At 38.4% G+C, this 20,939-nt stretch overlaps 1 long non-coding RNA gene and 1 pseudogene across 2 annotated transcripts; both read right to left on the bottom strand.

Moving 5' to 3' along the window:
• Window positions 1–856: 856 nt before the first annotated feature.
• Window positions 857–10,598, bottom strand: LOC110982309 (N-acetylglucosamine transporter UNC93A-like; annotated as a pseudogene). The gene is made up of 4 exons (XR_015426420.1): window positions 10,509–10,598; window positions 8,810–9,604; window positions 7,063–7,339; window positions 857–4,635 (listed from the first exon to the last, which is right to left on the bottom strand). The product of XR_015426420.1 is annotated as an N-acetylglucosamine transporter UNC93A-like (transcript).
• A 1,257-nt stretch (window positions 10,599–11,855) lies between these two features.
• LOC110982280 (uncharacterized) lies at window positions 11,856–20,651 on the bottom strand. The gene is made up of 3 exons (XR_002598544.2): window positions 20,146–20,651; window positions 15,932–16,007; window positions 11,856–14,477 (listed from the first exon to the last, which is right to left on the bottom strand). It is a non-coding gene; the product is annotated as an uncharacterized LOC110982280 (long non-coding RNA).
• Window positions 20,652–20,939: the final 288 nt, after the last annotated feature.

Genomic DNA, 20,939 nt, shown 5'->3' with positions numbered 1-20,939 from the left:
TACACTACAGTTCTTTCTGCACTATAGCCGACAATGTCCAAATGTTATCGCCGACAGTGCCCAAATGTTAAAAACGGCGATTGTAGGGTCCAAGTTACTTGGACTATTTCTGCACCAGGTCCGGTGCTTGATACCGTGTCCAGTCATCATATCGAATTCAAAATGGAAGATCTTCCCTTTCAGTTCTTACAAGGGAAAGAAAATAGGTCACCATTAAAAATTTTCATTTTTTATTACTTAAAAAACTCTACCACTACAAGAGGAATCCTGGTGTAACCAACTGCACTCGTCTTTATTGTTAAATTTTATATAAGTGTAGTCCTGTACTAGACCATGGAGAAACTCCATGACTAGACTATGTCTGTTTGTATAAAGGCATATTAATTTTTTGCTCTGATATAACCAAGATTACTGACAAAGATGAAGCTAGACGAGTTGATCATAAATTCCAAATTTTGGATTCTGCCCATTTTTGGTCATTTTCTTAACTTGGCAATAATACCAGAGAGTTTCAATTTACATTCAGGATCCGTAACTCAATAATTAGTCAAGTTAATTGTTCGACTGTGATGGGTGGCCCAAAAAGTAGCCAACATGATGATCACAGGACTTGAATTGAGGGGGGACCAAATATTGCACATAGAAACTTAGAATACTGTAATCTAAAAAAGTTCAAATGGTGTAAACTATTGTGATTTGCATGTAACCTTTGACCTGTAATGATTCTTGATATACCAGTGTCTAGTTCAATTGAACATACTTCATTCATGGTTTGGTTTGTGGCACTGGAATTTATGGTTTTATGGACTAGAATGATTCATCTATATGAAAGAAAATTGCAAAAACAAAACTTGAATTATACTTGATTCCACTCTGTTTTATTACCAGTAATCCAACTAGACAGCAAAATAATTACAATGTCTGAATAAAATACATACGATGATGACTATAGCACTTCAAAATAACAATATTCAAACTTTTTGAATCTATGTAAAGTAAGGGGTGCACCGAGGAAACTAAGATTTCTACAAAAAGTACAACATTAGGTATGCTCAGATTTTGACAATTTAGTTTCCTGAGTAAAATGTGTTGAGAAATTAGGCTTGAATGCAGAGTTCATTTTTAATTATAGTTTACGTTTAAAATTCCACAGTGTATATATGATGGAGAAACAAATATGGTAAAAAAATCCACGCATGAACAAAAGAAGACGCTGACAAGAAACTCTGACAGGAATCCAATTGTTGGTAATTGGTTGATATTATGTCCAAGCACTATGTAACCCTTGTCAAAATTTCTGCACAAATTTTGCAATCCTGCTGCCCTGTTTTCTGACTGTTTGGGGGGACTTAGAAATTCTCAAGTCTGATGTCCTTTTTCTTACTGTTTTGGGGACTTAGAATTTTTCTCAGGCAAACATCCTGTCTTATTGCTGTTTCTGAGGGGCTTGACCTTACCCAGACTTCACAACACATCCTGTAACCTCTGAGTGACCTTTAGGATTGTGGGAAATTTGATTTCGTCCCTGTACTGTTTTTTAAATAAAACATGTTTTATTCCTGTTTCAAAAAAAGGGAACCTTATTAAAACTTATTTCTTTCACACTATTTTTAGCCTGTTTAAAGCCTGTTTTATTCCTGTTTTAGCGGTTCCAATACAATCATTTAAAACATGTTTTAAAAAAAATGTTTGCAATAGGAAAAAAACATGCTTTATTCCTGTTTAAATTTGACGAGGGTAAGTTCCAATGCATCAAAAGTATTCAGTCAACACAACTTTGGCATGTGCATGTATATACATGAAATCCCATGTTTCTACTATGCTCCTTGAACTGAAGTGCACCCTCACAGGCAAGTAAGAGACAGGTTAGTGGAAAGCTCTTCCACGGGCAAGAGAACACTGTACATTCACATACTGGTCACACTTGCCCAGCACCAAACGCATAGGAGCTTGTACGCGCATGTGCTGAGTTCCAACTAAAGGAGATAGTTGCCATTTAAAAACAAAGCCCTCTCTTGTACAACTTGAAGTGGATCCTGGGCAAAACTAGTGACACACCACAAACATGCAGATGTTCATTAACATGTTGCATGGAGTATGGACAGGTACAAGTAATGACTTTCCATAGCTGTAGCATATTTGTGTGTTGGGAACACACCTTTGAGATCGAGGCTGAATTTGAGTCCTGGATCTCCAAGGCCAAAACCAAGTCACTGCCATTTAAGGCAGAGGTCACAATCTCTGAGGCCAAGGCCAGCTATCATACTCATATAACATAACTATCTACAGTGTACACGACAAGTGATTTTTCTCTATAATGGGGGTCCACTTTTAGCATTGTTGGCTGGCGCACACGATTCATCCAGATTCACAAGAAAAGTTGGACATGGACATAACATTATCCCTACTTATTTTGTCTAATAAAACTACCAAGTGCTATATTTCATTGATTAGTTACTTTCAGTGTAATAAATCTGGGGATATTACATCTCGTTTGACAAGTGTTGCAAAACTCAATTATTCCAATTCTTTCGATAGGGTAAGAGTAAGGAGTCCCCCACCATCACAAAAGAAAAAACTATGAAAACTTGAATTGTTCTCAATACATACAATTCCCGCAAAATAATGTTTCAGAAATTTCACTGACAAAAACAAGAATGCAAGAAGGTAAGGCTTAAATGCAGGCTATTAATCCCCAAACAAAATCAAGTAAGACAGTGGGAAGTTCACAGGTAGTTGTACAGTTGCCAAAAAATCCAACCACATAAATTTGTGAGTGAAGGTCATCATTTCTTAACAAGAAATGAAAGAAAAAAGTCTGGAACACATAATATATGTAATTTCTCTGGAAAAGCACTAAAAAATGGCACTTCTACTGACTATACGTGGCATTTAAAAAGATTATCCGTGCCCACCCCATACACAGTGTCACACAAGAAGTTATTGCATGCAAACAGCCATGCTGACCAGCCATCAAACGTGCATGCCTAATGCTGGCCCTTTGGAAAATCAAGGCGCACTTTCAATGAGTACATGTAACTTAATTCCCACAACACAAAAAGTATGAAATTAAGTACAGTATGCTCCCTGGGGATACAAAATCTATTTAGCTCACATTACATCATAAGGGAGTCAAGGTACGGCACCAAGTTTTTGTACCCATAAATGATCTATGCCCACAGCACATGAACATTGTAGTTAATTTGTCATGATAAAATTTGGGGGGAAAACTAACTCAAAACAGACAGCCTTGAATCGGCCTTGACTGATTCTTCAAGTCTAACACTGGAACATGGCACCTAATGGTGTTTGATTGCTGCCCCATTCTCTCTGTCTTTGTCACCAGTACAATTGGGTCATACTTGTACATAAACAGTATGTTCAATGAGCCTTTTTGGAGCTTGACGGACACAGGAAACTATTTGTATTCGGTAAATTTGGACAAAACAAAAGATTTTACCCAAACCAATTAGAGCCCTTGTACTGTGTCCGCAATACCTCAAATAGGCTAATAACTTCCCTTACGCTTACCTGTAGTGTTGTCGTAGGTGGACATGCACAATATGCAATACTTAATGAACAAACTCAAGTTACGTACCAAAGTGCCTAGACAAGGTCAAATGGTACTACGGTACATCAATTAAATTTTCAAAAAACCTCAGTGACAGAAAGTAACCGACATCAAATATATTTCTTACCTGTCGTTCACAGAACTTAGTTGACTTTGACTGATTTGCAACTACATTAAACTATTATCCTGAATTACAACTTAGTCAACTTTCCTTTGCAGTATTTGACTTGGCTACCATGCTTTCCCATTGAACTGTGGGATACTTCAAGTAACTATCTTCAATACATGAGGGCTTTGTCAATTGGGCCAGGCCTGTGAGTAAACTCGAGATGTCACATAAGTGCCAACCTGAATTTAGTTCCACTTGCACAAGTGAGTACAAGGGAAGAAATTAAAACAAGCTGTTTGTGGAGAGAAATCCTTACCTGATTAATATTGGGGCTTTTACACAAATTATTGTTCTCATTTTGTCTCATGGTAAAAAATAAGACCACAGTAAAGCATTTACATGGGAAAAGTGGCATGAACATTTTGTGAACCCTAACCACAAACAGCAACAGTGAGTTACGTCATGGTTACATGTACACAGGATGTCACAAGATCACACAAATTGATGGCCTATTTGGTGACCTATTTATTGAAGTTTACATACAGAGCTCCTCTAATGTAACAATTTCCAATGCTCCAATGACACAAAAAAGGCCTTCTTTACATTTTCCCGGGGAATTTCATGACCCCTTAGGCTTCAATTTCCCTCAACCCTTAACTAACCAATGTAACCACGTCCAGGACTCAAAATGACCAAATGTCAAAAAGCAGTGATGTGCATCCTAATGCCAGGGGTGTTGCCTAGTATAATATGGCTTGACGTATCTTCCATTCTACTGTGTAATACAACAGAAGTCCAATGAAAAGAACAGCTGCAATGGTGATAAGCTTGTGGGAGACACAGATTATGGCAGCAGTGGAAAGCCCAAAGTAGATACAGAAACCCACAGCTTGGAAGAGACGGAAGTTGGAAAATGCTGGCTCTTGATTCTCGGGGAAGATGACACCCAAAATAGCTATTTGGGGAAAACAGTGTTACAAAGAATTGGTCACTGAAAACATATTAGGTTTTAAGAATTTGTTCTTACATACAAATGGGAACCAAAGAAGTTCATACATGTATTAGCCTATATCTAACAGCAAGCAAAATACGTATACAAGTATAATACTCATAAATTTTAAGATAGTTTTAGCACTCTGATTGGTCCAAAGTCTGTTTAGTGGGTAGTGGATTTTTCAAATGAGAAATCACTGCTAAAAAGAATCTAGAACAGTCAGCGATAGCTATGGCCCCTGAACATGGTGAAAATGTCTGCTTCTGGGTTCATCATTATTGTTCGTAAAATTCAATTGATCCTCTTGAAGTTGGTGATATACATGTATATATAAATGTATGTACAAGTATGTACAAAACATAGAAAAATAAACTGGAGTATCTCATGTTCACAGCACAAACAAATGCATGTTTTTTTCTGTGAACTGGTTCTAGTTTAGTGTTTCCAAGGGTAACCTTATATTCGGCAATTTTATTGACATTGTAAAAGTGAATTGTAAACATGCAGACTTTCAATGATAGATGGATAATCATGGGATGACCGTCGGACATCACCAAAGTTGGATGACAACATCCTGAGACAGTTAACATAGAATGATGACATCACCAAAGTTGGATGACAACATCCTGAGACAGTTAACATAGAATGATGACATCACCAAAGTTGGATGACAACATCCTGAGACAGTTAACATAGAATGATGACGTCACCAAAGTTGGATGACAACATCCTGAGACAGTTAACATAGAATGACGACATCACCAAAGTTGGATGACAACATCCTGAGACAGTTAACATAGAATGATGACATCACCAAAGTTGGATGACAACATCCTGAGACAGTTAACATAGAATGATGACATCACCAAAGTTGGATGACAACATCCTGAGACAGTTAACATAGAATGATGACATCACCAAAAAAGGATGACAACATCCAGACATAATCATTATCTCAAGGTGTCATCATCCAAAGACATCCAGCAAGTGTTATATCTACTTCACCACTTGCAACAAGCAGTGAGATATTGTGATGTTTTATAAACATTCCATGATAAATTTTCTCAGGATATCAACATCTTGCCTGTATGATGTAATCATTCCGAGAAAAAATATGTCAGGGTTTCAACAAGCCGGATGGCACATCCAGAGCTCCGTAATCTGATGTTGTTCCCATACATGTATGCAAAGAAGCAAAAACAAAACAATGTAGCTTGAGAAATTGCCCTGAACTTAGAGAGTAAAACAATGCCAAAAGGTCCAATGAAATCTTTCTAAAATGTTTTTCACCAAAAATATATAATTGGAATAACAAATTTGTTTTAAACTTGCTCATTTAAAACTGATTGGGGCTGTTCCCTTTGGCTTAGCCATTTATCGCCTGCTGTCCAATTTTTGATGTTGTACATGTACATGGAATTTAAAATGGCTCCCTTTAATTCCTTGTCATATTAAAATATAACTAGAAGGGCAACATATCCACCGAACAAACAGATAATGTGGCTGCTGCAAGGTCATAAAAATGCAGTTGCCATTACTGTGTTTTTTCATAACTAAGAATGGTAATATAGTAGCATATATTCTGATATCACATTAATAGTGGCAAAAATGCTGTACAAAAAATACAGGTAACTGTACATACAAGTACACATCTAACTGTTCATATATAATTTAATAAAGGGCAGTGATTAGCCATACTCCTACTCACTTTGGTGAGTTGCTCATTGCTCCAATACAACATGCACATGTACAGGATCTTTGCCTCAAATCTGCATCATGTGCATAGTTCAAATGAACATCAGAACATAGTTGACAAACACAAAGCAATCAGTCAAGCCACAGTACTTAACTGAATTGGCCGTGTGTTTCGATAGCCTGGACTAGTTAACAGTTCCTTGACTTACTACTCTCATTCTGTTGCATAATGTGAATTGAATAAGCAGACTACAAGTTGCAGGTACATGTACATGAATTTTTGGACTCACTAGTTTTTGAAGGGGATTTATTTCAAAAGATGGTAATAATTCTGGGTTTGTTAAAGGAAGCAAAATGTTTTAAATGAAATGTGCTTGTCCTAAGCTCCTTCTCAAAAACAAACATGGTTTTCATGCATGATGATGAACCCCTTAAGCAAGATTACAAACATACATGTACTTGATACGTAAGGGTCATGCAAAAATCCCAATAAAATGTGCACATGTTAAAAAAAACTTATTTAAATCCATACTTCTGAAGTCAATATAAATGTCATAAACTTGGTTGTTGCAACTTCTCAACCAAAGTGGATCAGACTGTTGTAAAAGAAGAAAAAAAATTTTTTTTTTTTCATTTGGTGATACACATGAAATTTGTGCATCCCCTGAGTGCATCTTTACTCCAGATACTTACATGATATCTGTGTCTGCCATACAGCATCACCAAATCCCCAAAATGCTGCAAGGACAAACCGATCCCACAACTGAGGTCCGTTGCTCTCGGGAGTCCAGACAAACATCAGCATTAGAATGATGGTCATGTGGGTTAATCCACCAGCGGTGAAGATGGTGATACGACCGGAGTACTTCTCCAGACGACCAAGGAGGAAAGAACAGATGGCATCACTGATACCAAAGACCATCATGACAAATCCAACATAGTGAATGCCATTGGTGCAAGTGATGAAAGCCTAGGAACAAATACGAAATATCCTATTAGTGCAATGTAGATGTTGTTCATAAATAACCTTTAACCTATTTCAGTCATTAAAGCAGACTATAGGGTCTTACATTCTTGTGGTATAGAGTACTGTGTAAATACGTCACACGCACAATTAGTGTTTAAAAGGCATAAGTTCGAGAACCAGCGCATGAACCAACACGAGCGCATACTCCATTGGTTTGCACTGCACTTTCTGGTTCACAGTGACATCACACTTCAGCGCGCGTATTCCATTGGTTTGCACTGCACTTTCTGGTTCACAATGACGTCACACTTCAGCGCGCGTATTCCATTGGTTTGCACTGCACTTTCTGGTTCACAATGACATCACACTTCAGCGCGCGTATTCCATTGGTTTGCACTGCACTTTCTGGTTCACAATGACATCACACTTCGGCGCTCGTATTCCATTGGTTTGCACTGCACTTTCTGGTTCACAATGACATCACACTTCAGCGCGCGTATTCCATTGGTTTGCACTGCACTTTCTGGTTCACAATGACATCACACTTCAGCGCGCGTACTCCATTGGTTTCCACTGCACTTTCTGGTTCACAGTGACGTCACACTTCAGCACGCGTACTCGATTGGTTTGCACTGCACTTTCTGGTTCACAATGACATCACACTTCAGCGCGCGTACTCCATTGGTTTCCACTGCACTTTCTGGTTCACAATGACATCACACTTCAGCGCGCGTATTCCATTGGTTTTCACTGCACTTTCTGGTTCACAATGACATCACACTTCAGCGCGCGTATTCCATTGGTTTTCACTGCACTTTCTGGTTCACAATGACATCACACTTCAGCGCGCGTATTCCATTGGTTTTCACTGCACTTTCTGGTTCACAATGACATCACACTTCAGCGCGCGTATTCCATTGGTTTGCACTGCACTTTCTGGTTCACAGTGATGTCACGCTTAAGTTCTCTATTCATTCTTTTGCCAATAAAATCACTACTCTTTCAGTCATTTCATCTCTGGCTGCCAAACAAAAAGTTCACAAATAAATAATGTCCCAATGAGCAGATACCCCATACACAATAAGGTTCAAAAAAGCATACATAGAGAACATGGCCAATTTTTACTTGTTGCACCATGTTCACAATCTCCATGGGTAATTCACAGCCACCCTGTTTAAATGGTTGGCCAAATGTCATCTTTAGCCAGGATTACATGTAATTGTTCAAGATGCCCATGCATAAGTACTGTATGATCACAAAGAATGATCAAGTGACAAGAATTACTGCAGTAGCACCCTGCTTGCGCATACAAGTAGGTGGTACTTACAGTACCTGTTACACACGTACATGTCTCTTCCACCAATAGGGTGTCCTGATTTGGCCACATGCACATGCACCTCAAGTTTCAGAGGGCACATAGGAGTCTATTGTGGTGCAAATGCATTAGACTACTACTGATATACATGTATTTACTTTGGTAAAATCACCAAAGACAAACGATTGCTCCGAAGACTCTGGATGATGCCAGCATTGGCAGCATGTAGCTTGCTGAGAAACAGGCCAACACGGAGACAGCTTAAGAGCCCACAGGCCAGGTACACCGATATCAGAGTTACAATAGTTCCATGTGCAATGTGTTGAACCATTGTATTCATCATCTGACTCATTGCTAAATCCACAGGAGTGTTTCCCACACAGACTGACATTATTGAAGGTACTCATATTGCTACTTGGGTAGAGGACCAATGAAGCAACAAGATTACCAGTGATTTGGCTCCCTTGGAAAAAGAAGAAAAAGATGCCATTAAACTGATTGATGACATTCTCTGGAACTTTGTTCTTAATGTCAGCGTAGCTTGTGGCTGTGGTTGTGAGATAGGTTCCTTGAGATATCCACAGCGGTGCACCAGCCAGTCCTAGTATCAGGCCAGCTGGGATCAGAGTGTACTCTCTCGGGTAGTAATTGGCGATGGTAAAGAGGGTATAACAGAAGATGCACACTGCGATGGCCCATTTTGTGCCGATGGCTCGGATGAGGGCAGGTGCAAAGAGACTGGAGATGATGATCCCACCATAGATGACCGCCAGGGAGGCTACCCCGGCTGTTGCATGCAGGCTACTCTGCAGATTCTGCAGCGCGCTGTAAGCGGTGAAGTTGAACAGGAAGGCCAGGCTGAGAACAATCAGATTCTTCTTGTGATTGCTGGCAGTAGCTGGAATGTGAAGGAGTTGATCCACACTCTGACTCCCAGAATTACTTGAGGTCAGCTAGGTCACTTATGGCAAAGACCGGTGGCTCACTCTGATCCGTCTCATGTGTACAAGCCATAGTTGTAAGAGAAAAGCAAAACAATCTGCACAAATTAAAGAAAAGCAAAACGTTAAAGCCACAACTATATACAATACATGTGTGTATATGAAAACATACATACCTGCATACACATACATGAAGGCGCAGTAAAGCAACAGAAAATGCCTGTGCATTTACACAAGTACATCAGCAAACCATCACCACCATGTACAGTGCACTGTACACTGCAGTGTACTGTCTTCAAGAGGAACCAAAAAGGCTCCAAACATATCGACATCTGAGGTTTTGGAAACAGATTGGACACCCCAAAACCAATGTATAATGAATTTATTGGCCAAAAATCAGCACAAGAGAAATGAGGCATTTTCTTTCCACAACCAACTGGGCCGATTTTGGAAACATGGTCAAATTTTGTGTTTGTGTTGGTCTGATGATGTAACAGGGAGAATGGCACAACAGGCATGCATGATGATACATGTAAGCTGGCTTTGTTTTGCCCACAATGCATTGAAATGAGGAGTTTTGAGGATGTACAGCTAATACACCTTACTGGACATTAAGATGCAAAACCAAAAATCTTACTCTTAGCTGGTGTGTGCACATGTGAAACTTCTAGAAAAAAGCAGGGAGGATAGAATTAGAAAGACGGCAACCTACATGAATGCCTCTTTGCCATGTCTACAATTTTTAATGTGTCCCAGAAAAAGTGCAAAACAGATATTGGATTCTTATTGTGAAAGTGAGATTTGATTCCTATAATAGTAATAGTAATATAGTTACTATTAGTAACTGTAATTTTTTTGTCAATAAAATGAGGATGACGGCACAAAACCCGTGTGTTGCAGGGGTGTGGTCCCAAACCTGGTAGTGGTTCAGCAACAGCAACGTGACCGAGGAAAATGTAGGCTTAGACAGCAAATGCAACACAAGCAGTGGGCAAGGCTTATCCATTGCTTTCCTCAATTCGAATTGCTTGTGCAGATGCTGAATATTTGTCAAAGCAGTCCTCCAAAAATCCTTGGCATATTACTTATCTGTGACAATTGGGAGGCTTTAAAATCTACCCTTATTGTGTTGAATGTTATCCAGGAATGATGACACCAGAGATCATGCAATCAACACAAAATTGATGGAAATACCACTTTCAAAGGAAAAATTAAGAGCTCAGATTTAGATACTCATAAGCAAAACAAGCTACATGTCATGACTTAAATGTCCGACACTTCTTATTAGCCCCTTGCAGCTTGATTGGAGACTAGCTCCATACACGAGTTTCTAGTTCACATTTTTCACAGCAGTTTGCTACCGAGTTTCGTCTCGTAATGTGTCGCTCTTTGTGACTTCCAGAACCGTTTATTTCTCTTACATGTTACAACCAGTGTCAGAAGGTATGTTATTTCACCCCTTTATTATTCCTTGCCCTTAGGTATTTGTTATGATGGCCTTAGGGGGGGGGTTCGTGACTTCTTTCTGCCCTTTTACGTTGAGCTTCGCCAGTGTTTGTACACACTATCTTGGGTTTTCTATGTTACTGGCCTTTGATTAGAAGTTGTAGATTCATGCAGTTTGTTATCATCCCATATGGGAGAGTGATAATGGTTACATGTAGTTGGTTCCTTGCAGGAACTATTTTTGTTTAGTTTGGCACGGAGGATTAAGTTGAGACAGACCATGTAGGCAGCACATGCTCGCGATCTGCGGCAGCGTGATATTTTGGTGGGTGATTTGCCTTAGTGTAGTCTCTTTGCAGGCGTTCCCCTGAAAATTGTGCTTTGGCGGTTGCGCACCATTTTTAGACTGGAAGATATAGTTTTTCCTAGTTTTGAGAATCGCAGTTAATGTTTACTCTCTCTAGTCGAGTCCTTTTTTATCAGGCCTCATGCCTCTTTCTTTGGTTTAAATTTATAGATTTAATACTTAGAAGTGGCTGATAACTGATACTTGTATTTTTGCTTACACATGTATTTTTGTTACATTTTTTTAAGCTTTGTCTCAACTTACATTTCCTGGTGAAGTGACACGGATAAGTGCAGATCCTGAGGTGGTTTATAATCGACAGCTTGAAACTCTTACTTCACTTGTGCATTGTATTAATGAGTGCACATTTCTCATTGTTTATTTACAGGTTAACCAACACAGTTGTTGAATACTGCCACATACTGTATTATTTCATGAGTTCAGAGATAAAAGAAGCAACAAAGGTCACTCTAACGCTAGTCCTTCGTCTCTTTATTACAACAACTTGTAAGAGCCTGGAAGCATATTGAGTCCACACTACATGTATAATAGGCTCAGATACTTGAGAAAATACACAATTTACCTGTGGTGATTAAAAGACCTCAGTTGCTGACTGCTAAAATTAAGTTTATCATATGTTGAACTGTTTATTTCTAATCAAACACACAAGTTTGCTAAGTCCAGTTACATGTACCTGTAGGCTGAAATACACAAACTCTTGGTATGAATAAACTGTTTATGCAAAAAATCAGTGTCTTTGCTTCATCAATTGGGATCAAACTCTTGTACACTGTACTTTCTAGCACATGACATGTCTTATGCAATGTACACATCTTTAGTGTTCCAATTTTCATGACATTTGGCAATAGAGGGATTTCACATAAGCACCATCTGCACATATCCGCATCGAAGTCGAGGCTCTCTGTGTTGAACTTCATTGTGCGCGCCCGCGGAGTCGACACAGTACATGGAGTATCCTGTTCGTAAGTGTGACATAACTTCAGTTTTAACCACGTCCACTGCATAAGATACACGACCATCGCAGGTACGTTAGTTTGCGGTAAATTGTCGTTATTTTTTCTTTGGATTTTTTCATTTACGTGTCAAGTCATCCTGAACGACTCTTCCACAAAAATTTGCAGCCTGAAAAGTCTGAATTTAACATACCTTTATGTATGTTGTGTCTTGACTCCTTACTTTCAATCATCTGATCGTATTAAGAATTGAAACTGACAGATACAGCCTCGTTTTCAAATGCGGAAATGCGCAGATTGACGCTAAAAGCGTCGTATTGGGATCCCTCTATACTGCCTTCTATGATACCGGTGTATTTGGCAATACTGTTTTATCTAAATGCATGTAAACAGAATGGCTACTGAATTCCATACATGCATGTACATGGGCCTACATGCTGTCATACAAAATGGGACAGTGGTGTACATCAGGTACACATGTACATATAAATGTCAAGTAAGTGTAACATTTTACACAAAATGACCCAATGCTGGTTGTGTGGAAATGTTTTAAAGGCATCAGTATATTGAATTCAGCCATTCCTTTCTTTCAAATACCAAACGGAATTTTAAGGTTTCTTAAGCATGAATTTTCAAATGATTTGTGATTTTTTGAAGTGATTTAAAAAATAAGTATAAACTAATCAAAGCAAGACATGTGACTTCAGAATTAGCGTCTAAATGTACACAGGTACAAAACACATGGAAAAGTATGCCTAGTTCAAATATACATATGGCAACAAAGTTCTCAAAAAAACCTGAAGTTCTGAGATTGCTGAGGAAACCACAACACCTACATAAGCTAACAAAATGTGTCCATCATGAAATATGTTTATGCTAAACTCTAACAATACTGTATTACATGTATTTACAAGATGCATAGACATATTTTCAGATTTACATGTCAACAAAGCTTAAGAGAGCTCCCTTTACAAAAGGAATGAAAATTTTAAGTTTTTTAATTTCTTGATGAAATGGGCCACTGTTGTTTGAACACTATTTCCTCATAGGTAGAGTGTATCGATCCCATATGCATTTAAAAAAAAGAAAAATAGAGAGGCCCTTGGGGCTTTTCATTTTTGAATAATTTGGTAATGAACATTTGGAACTGTGTTTGACTGTGTATGTGAATATTCAAAATTTGTGGATCAAGGGCTTCAGTTTATAAACTAACCATAAGGATGGGAATAATGAAATGATAATGAATGGAAAAAATTGCCATTGACAAGATAAAGCATCTGATAGTGCAGTATACATGTACATGTAGTCAAGGAAAATGATATTCTTTTTAAAGGTTACAAGCAAATTTGGTATAGAAGTTACTTTTTTATGCGTGGGTAGTAGGCCAGGTGTGGGTTAATTCAAACGGCTGCATATTAAAATACCTCTCCTATAAAAGCACAGGGCACATGGAGGTCCCAATTGCACTTGTATCTTGCCACTATATACATGTACCAAGAAATCAGAGTGGCAAATAGTTTTCAAAATTGAACATTCTTTATTCTTTATGAATACTCAAACTGGTAAAAAGCACTCTGAATATTTGGTTGATGACTGAATATTCAAATATTTGATATATTCCAAACAGACTGCCCTAAAGCCCCCTAACTACGATGAGGGTCTGCCTAAAATGACCATTTCTAAGAATAAAAATTGAACAGCTTATAAGACATTCTTATTAAAATAATTTTGGCTACGTTTGCCTACCCACCCCAATTTTTTAATAAAATACGCAACAAATTATTGTTTTTGTCTATATTATATATGTTTGTCTGAATATCTGTATTTTTGCCTGAAATAGTCCTACAAACCTAATGTATATGTATGCATGTACATACAATACATGTGCATGTACATATCTGAGCAATCATCCAAAGACATTAATTTGAAATTTGGAGATATGTAAGTACAAACAGTACAGGTTTTGTAGCAGTGGAACGTGAACTTGCACATACGCGTACAATATACCAGTATGTCCTAATATGGGCGTCAATCGGTGGGGACGGGGGGCCATGTCCCTTCCACTTGTCCAAGTTGGGGGTTCCTATATCAATTGTTACCCCCCACTTTTTTCCAAAACCTAAAAGAAAATGTATAGCTTGCTAAAGCATTTGTTTAAAAAGCTGGCTAAAGTAGCCAGGAATTTCTAAGATCACACTACAGAGCATCTACAGGGTGTATCAAAGAGTATAGTCAGAAAATTAACTGCAAAATAAAAATGTAAACATTTTTTGAAAATCTCTTCTCCTACATGGGTTGATTAGAGTATCATGCTGTCATTAAACTTATGATCATGAACAGATTTTCATGCCTGAGTGACCAGGAGCTATTTTCCTAAATCGCTTAAAACTTGGCTTGCGCAACCACTTGCTTTGTTCAGAATTGGATCAAAAGTCCAGAAAAGCAAGTATGGTATGTGCTTCAAAAAATATCATTTACTTCACCCATAGTCCTCCATGTGATCACTATTTCATTCCACACAGATTCGGCCTGGGCGGAGAAATGCAGGATCTTTTTATTCATTTTGGGGTCACAATTAATGCGGTGAACATTAAATTTAAGATGTTTTTGACATGGTTACGTACTTAGTGTTATTTTAAAATACTTCACATGAACTAAATGTTTTCTATTTCTGTTACCCTTTTAAAATTGAAATTGTGAATTATCAATGTGATTGAACTTTACCGCTGTTTATTTTGTGCATGAATTGAAAACCTTTGGTTTGAATCATCCAGTACGGATGAATTGAGGAGAGGACGAAAGGGAGGGTCGAAACAGAAAGCTGATGGCTGAATAAAGGGGTGGGGCAATAATGGGAACAGTTTGAAAAGCCATGGGAACAAAAGGGTGTGGCACAGGAAAGACCAAAGAGCAAATACAATGGAGGGTAACAGACCCCACCAGGGGTAAATTAACTACACAACAATTGGTTACCTGAAAGGTCAATCTCTTTTGTGAGTATGTGAGGCTCCAAAAGGAGCCGGTTTATTCAATGTTTCAGACAGTGTGCTCTATCCGTTGCCAGGAGACTGCTGGATTCCAACTGGTGTTTGTTGATCCATAAAAACTGAAGCCAAGCTACATGCACACTGGGGTGTGGTGGAGTGGCAGACTGATAGATGTTCACTGAGGTGTAACAGTGTCGGAAGTGGTGCCATTGGTATAGGAGACCCGTAAGGCAAAAAACATGTCTGAAACATTGAGTAAACTGGCTCCTTTTGGCACCACACATTCTCACAAAGAGATCTATACCAGGCAAGATAAGGGACGGAGGGGTACCCCCTTACCTGTCCAATCCCTATACACACTTTAGACTATTGTTACCTGACACATCCCCCCTAGAAGTCTTTAAAGAATCCCTGAGATTCTGATCAAACAATGACCAACACAAAAGCGGGGAGGTTCTCTCCGTCCCATATCTTGCTTCAAATGAAGAGATCAATCTTTCACGCTACATGTATACCTGTACATGGTGTCACCACAAACCACTTACATGTACTGTACCATGCATATACCCATCATGAATATACCCACCATGCAAACCTTCATATGTCATTGGAGTTATGGGGTTCAATGGTCTGGAGGCATTTCATGTCCATCCTTTCTTTTTCTGTAGAAGCAATCCAGAATATGTGTATGAATATCTAAACATGATCAACTTGCTTCGTCAGCATATAGTACGGTAGTAGTGAGAAGGTGTGTGAAAAGAAGTGAATAACAGTACAACACAATCATGAAGTGTCTTCAATGCTTATATTTTAATCTATTTCCACTTGGAATTTCAGGCTATTCATGGTGAAAGACAGCAATAGGAGGAAAGGTTTGCAGTAGCAACATGCGAAGGAATATATCTGTTATGAGTATGTGTGGTTCTGAAAAGAACTGGGAGTATACTCAACATTTTGGACTGAGAGTATACTCAACATTTTGGACTGCATGCTCAGTCCATCTCACATACTCATAACAGGTATATTCCTTCGCATGGTGCTACCGCAAGCCTTTCCACCTATTATTTCCACTTCAGAAGAACTAGTTCATATACAGGCACAGTCAGGGCAGAAAGTTTACCTACACTTTGAAAAAAAAAGTTTTTGTCAATATTTCTCTATTTCAAATAGATCTATTATTCTTCTTTATTACTAACTTCTTATTTATGAGGTCAGACAAATTGTGTCTCAACTTTAAGTTCATAGCGCACACTTCAATAAACCTTTTCGACGTTCGCAATGCATTGTGGGTTTGGATGACACACACGCAATGCATTTTATGCACAACCCTATGGGAGAAGTGTACCTGCAAAATGTTAATCTGTTTCCATTTTATTTCATTCTCCCATTCAAGCCATCCCTTTCTGACAAAGTGTTGCATTATTGATTTGGGACGAAGATATTCACAAACTTTGGAGTTTAAAGCTTGGCAGAGAAGGAGAATTCCTTCCTACAACACCACATTTTGTCACGGATCGTGCTTTGACTTATTCGTGAATATTAATGTTCTAGTATTGTCCAATCAAAATTATGACTTGCAGCTCATTCATCTTGCTTTGACCAGTCACGTTCATTTTCAGCCTGTAGAGGGATTGGTACCCTTAAAAAAGGCAATTAAGGTTGATTTGTTCTTACAAATATTTGAAAATGTATTTGAAAATTTTTCTTGTATACTCTGTGAGTTGATGAACAGATACATAAGAATATTTAGTAGAAAACTGTAACTTGATTTTTGACTGGTTCACTTCCCCCATAGGGTTGTGCATAAAATGCATTGCTTGTTTGTCATCCACACCCATAATGCATTGCGAAGGTCGAAAAGGTTTATTGAAAACACTCAGAGACATTTACAGGTATTATGGTTCAAAATATTAATAATTCTGAAAAACACATTGTGAAAATTTACATTTAGCCCCTTATTGCCGTTCAAAAACATGAATATGAATTATACATATGTCTCTGGGTGTTATTTGATGCATACACCATGTACATTAAGTAGAGACCAATCTTGTCTGTCCTCATGAAAAAAAAGTTGGTAGAAATGTGTAAAGTTGTGAAATTTGAGAAAAACTGTTTTTGTTCTACCAGGTGAATGTAAACTTTTTGTCCCAACTATACATAATAAATAATGGTGACTGCAGAAAGTGGAAGGACCTAATAGGAAGCGAAGCTTGAAAAGTTTGGGACCCCTTGTAATATACAAAACAAAGTGATTTTACTGATAATAAAACAAAAAAGAACACTTAACTAAGGACAAGCACAGAAACCAGCAGCGAAGGATGAAAAGGATATCAAAATTAGATTTCAAGGCCACTAAAGTTACAATGCATATGGAAAATAAAGATCAATGGATTTATGACTGAGGACTGGAATGGAAGTGGAATAAAATGTGACAACTCTGGTAGCTATGAAACATAGGAGATACATGTAATAAGGAGACATTATTGGAAACATAGGTGAAGCTAAGGTATTTGATATACAGCGATAAGGACGTCTTTTTAATTGGTTTTGAAAATATTGGTGCTGTTTGAGCTATGAAGGGATGAATTGAAGGAATTCCATAGCTTTGGGCCCTGATATTTAACCGTTTTAAGAGAGAGATTTGTTCGGGTGAGGGGATTATAAAAAGTGTTAAGCCTATTTATCATACCAATATTTTTAGCCACTATATCACATAAGGAATCAATAGGACTTCCAGGACAGTTTATTATCGATGCATAAACCTAGAAATTTAGTTAAGTTGGTTTCACTACTTTCTCAGAATCAATATAAGCTGTTAAATGAACATTACTAAATAGCATACAATTAGTTTTATTGATGTTCAGTGACAGCCTGATCAATTTAATCCAGTTATAACCAGACATACATGTAAGCTCCTGATTCACAGTACTGATTAAAATGTCAACGTCGTTTTGACTGTAAAACAAGCCAGAGTCACTGGCAAAAAGTATAAATAAGAGAATGTCTGACGACCTTGAAATATCGTTAAGGTAGGGGGCCTACATTAGGAAAAGCAAGGGTCCAAGAATACACACAGGACAGAGTACGCTGACTACATGTAGATGAAGAACAATAAGCTTACTCTACTTTTCAAACAATTTGTCATTTGCAGCGCAAACTCTGTGCTTCTCAATGATGTTACTACATGTAGTTGGCTACAATTTGACTGAAGGCAGTTGCTATAGACAGGTATTTGTCTACTTCCTTGCACCAGTCTGGTGCACGGAAATAGGAACAAGACCTACCTACAACAACTGGATCTCTCTGGTTTGGATCTACCAAAAGGGCAAACAAAAACATGTAGGCCTAGGCCTACAGAAAGTAAAAATGTGATATGACCATGGAGGAAGTCATGATCTGACTGAGAAAATAAAGAAGGAAAAAATTACTTCGGGCAGGCTTGATTACACAGCAGTGTACCTTGCAATGCCATAATGGAATCGGGAAAACCATGTACTCTAAATTGTAAGATTATCAACGATAACAGAGTATGAAAGTTGACCCGTGATGGCACCCATCCGGAACCCTTGGATAGGAAAATTAGGCCCTAACATATCAATACAAAAGTTTTAGAATGTAAGTTTGATAATTTTTCATTTAACTTGGAAAAGTCCTTTGGAAAATATTGGCTAGCATATCAGGTTACAAAACCTGACCTGAGAGAGAAATATCCTGCCAAAAAATAACTGCATAACCTGCATCATATACATGTACATAATACATGGACATGATACATGGACATGATGATGGAGAAAAGTGCAATTCTGCAGTTTTGTACGCAGCATTTACAGAATTAAACTTAGTTGGGACTGATGCTGTAGTTGGGGCGTAACATCCACAAGGCTTCAAAGTCCGAGTCTGAGCCAAGTCCGATTCTTGCTCAAGTCCGAGCCCATATTGTTGAGTCCGTGCTGAGTCTGAGTTCCCAATATTGCCCTCCTGGGCCCAATATTGCCCTCCTGGGCCCAAATCCCGGACACACCAAAGATTTTGTTTGAATTGAAGGACATCAAGGTCATTTGGTAACAGAACAACATGGTAGGCCTACATGGTATACACCACTAGGCCTATGCCACGCGAATGATACATTCAGAAGTTTCTGTTTCAGCCTGAAATTTGACGAGCAGGATCAGTACTTACATAAGTACACGTAACTATATCCAAGAATTTTTAGTTGCATAGGATATCTGCCAATCCGGGACTCAAACAGACACTCTCTTGCAGGAGATGCCTACATGTACTTGGAAAACATTTGAAATGAATCAGGAGCATAGCCATGACTGTGAAAAGCCACGTACGTTAACAGGTCTATGTCCTTAGGTTTACGGTCAACTCAGTCCATAACCAAATCGGTTCGAGTCCCTGGTCCCTTTGGAAAAATTTGATTACATGTATGTTTAACTTAGACATGTTGGACACGACTTCGTCGGTTATACATGTAGTTTAGGCCTACTCTGTTTCTGTCAGTTTGGTCATAAAGGCCTGGTTATTGGCTATTTTAGGAAAATACAGAAAATGTGCACAATGTTTCCGAGATGACTCGGAACGAGTTGATTACGGACCTAGTCATCATATGCATGTCATGCTACAGGTAAGTTGACCAGTACCAGTGCCCTAGGTACTAGGTCTAGACTACTAGCTACTACTAGCAGTAGTACTACTACTACTATTACTAAGCCTACGCCTACTGTACTGATTTTGAAGGATTTTGCTCCGAAGGTGCCGCACAAAGTTGTTCTTATTTTTCTGTACACAGCTTACCAAAGAATTTGCATTTTGCTTTTCGAAGGCCGGCTGCTTCTTGATGGCTTGTAGTGAAGCAACACGGATCATCTGTCATGTCTGTGATGTGACAGCGACGTGTTATGATGACGGCAAGACTGGACGCGCGAGGCAATAAGCTGATTCGTGCATGTGCGCAGCATGGGCAGTACATACATGTACATGTATGAACGTGTGTATAAAAAGGTGGATAGGACCCAGACAACTTTGTATATTTCTTTATGCGGGTTCATTTAGTCAGATGCATAAAATCTTTATGAAAGTCCTAGATTTTTCACCTACCCAGTGATTCCAAGATGATGAACAGACATTTTGGATACCGAATTTAATCCGAACATTCTATATTTACAGATTTAAAAATGATCATTAATGAAGTATCGACCAAATGTGTATGAAAGCGTTTATGGTCAGTTTGTTGTGCACTGATAATGGGTACAGGTCACAAGAAGAGGACTAAATGTGAGCATGGAGGAATTCCTCCATGGGTTCCTTCCTCCACGATGTGTGCATGGCGGAATTCCTCCATGTGTTAATTCCTTCCTCCACAATGTGAGCAAGTTAATCCTTTATGAAAACGTTTTTACGCTGCACTGCACAACACAGGCGACTAGAACTCTGTGAAATCTTGCTTTTCTTGTTCATATGGTGCAATACATAGAATTATCACATAAACTTAAGGATTTTGTAATTGTAGGGTTACTCTCTTCGTCCTTGGATTATGTGTTTTAAAGAGAGTCTGCTAAAATGTTTGTAATTTTGCAGTTTTGGGTTTT

The sequence above is a fragment of the Acanthaster planci genome, linkage group LG09 (assembly GCF_054643075.1).
Source record: "Acanthaster planci isolate LZ-2023a linkage group LG09, COTS_SCS, whole genome shotgun sequence".
Taxonomy (NCBI): domain Eukaryota; kingdom Metazoa; phylum Echinodermata; class Asteroidea; order Valvatida; family Acanthasteridae; genus Acanthaster; species Acanthaster planci.
The sequence above is the reverse complement of the archived record's forward strand: the minus strand, read 5'-3'. Positions and strand labels throughout refer to the sequence as shown.